At 37.0% G+C, this 1,046-nt stretch overlaps 1 non-coding gene across 1 annotated transcript; it reads left to right on the plus strand.

Annotated features, from left to right (window-relative positions):
* The first annotated feature begins 284 nt into the window (after positions 1-284).
* Positions 285-374, plus strand: Trnay-gua (transfer RNA tyrosine (anticodon GUA)). The gene is given in 2 exon segments: positions 285-321; positions 339-374. It is a non-coding gene; the product is annotated as a tRNA-Tyr (tRNA).
* Positions 375-1,046: the final 672 nt, after the last annotated feature.

Genomic DNA, 1,046 nt, shown 5'->3' on the forward strand with positions numbered 1-1,046 from the left:
TACATCATAGGAGCCCGAACAGAGCCATAAAGGTTGTATATCTGAAGGTTGTTAACCCATGAAACGCTCTACATGGTCTATTATTACATGCTGAATTTAGTAAAGACGAATGAGAAACTGTTAGCTCGATCTCTTTACCACAGTTAGCACTGGAGGCACGGAGTTTTTATGTTCTACATGTGTGTTTAATGTTTGTTTTTGTGCAAGCTGTGCACAGGATTGCTGTCATCGGACCATATCAACCCAATGGTCATTATCAATGCAAACCTACGAAATGTTATGTACCCTCGATAGCTCAGTTGGTAGAGCGGAGGACTGTAGAATTGTGACAAGTAGACATCCTTAGGTCGCTGGTTCAAATCCGGCTCGAGGGAAATTTTTTGAATTTTTGTAGCTTTTTTAAATTCTTCAGTTTTTCTTTAAGACAGATTATAAACTGTAGTACATGTATAAAGAATCACCTATTAGATTCACTGCACAGCCACATGATTACTTTGTCAAAATGAAGTATGCGTGATGGATCAATGAAAAGTGTGTTGAAGGGACTGACATTCATTTCATGTGGTCTCAATGGCTCAGTTGTAGCGCGAATTTCACACAGTTTTCACGAAAGAAAATCTCTCGAGGATTTTGACACGTTTATTCCTTCAAGGATCCTCTGAATCGATGAAGTAAGACATTGGTTAGTGATAAGGAGGTCGCCTATGACGCAGTAATTGAGAGAATGAGAAGATTATCATCAACACGCTTTCTACATCAGCTGCGCGGGCTTTGAATATAAACAAAATAATGCGGCAGCAATTAAGCAAATCCATAAACTAGATGATATCTGCAAATGTAAATATTGCGAGGTTTAATGAATTGTTACGAGTCTCCGAGGAACCACATTAAACACACACCAAAACAATATCAACTGAAATTGAATTATTTCAAGGAGATATAATGGTTATATCAGTTCCTGATACCACAGAGAGGAGTACAGGGTATATGTTATATAGATTAAATTCAATAAATTTCAAAAACATGTTAGAATTAATGTTAATTAG

The sequence above is a fragment of the Tubulanus polymorphus genome, chromosome 7 (assembly GCF_964204645.1).
Source record: "Tubulanus polymorphus chromosome 7, tnTubPoly1.2, whole genome shotgun sequence".
Classification (NCBI taxonomy): Eukaryota; Metazoa; Nemertea; class Palaeonemertea; order Tubulaniformes; family Tubulanidae; genus Tubulanus; species Tubulanus polymorphus.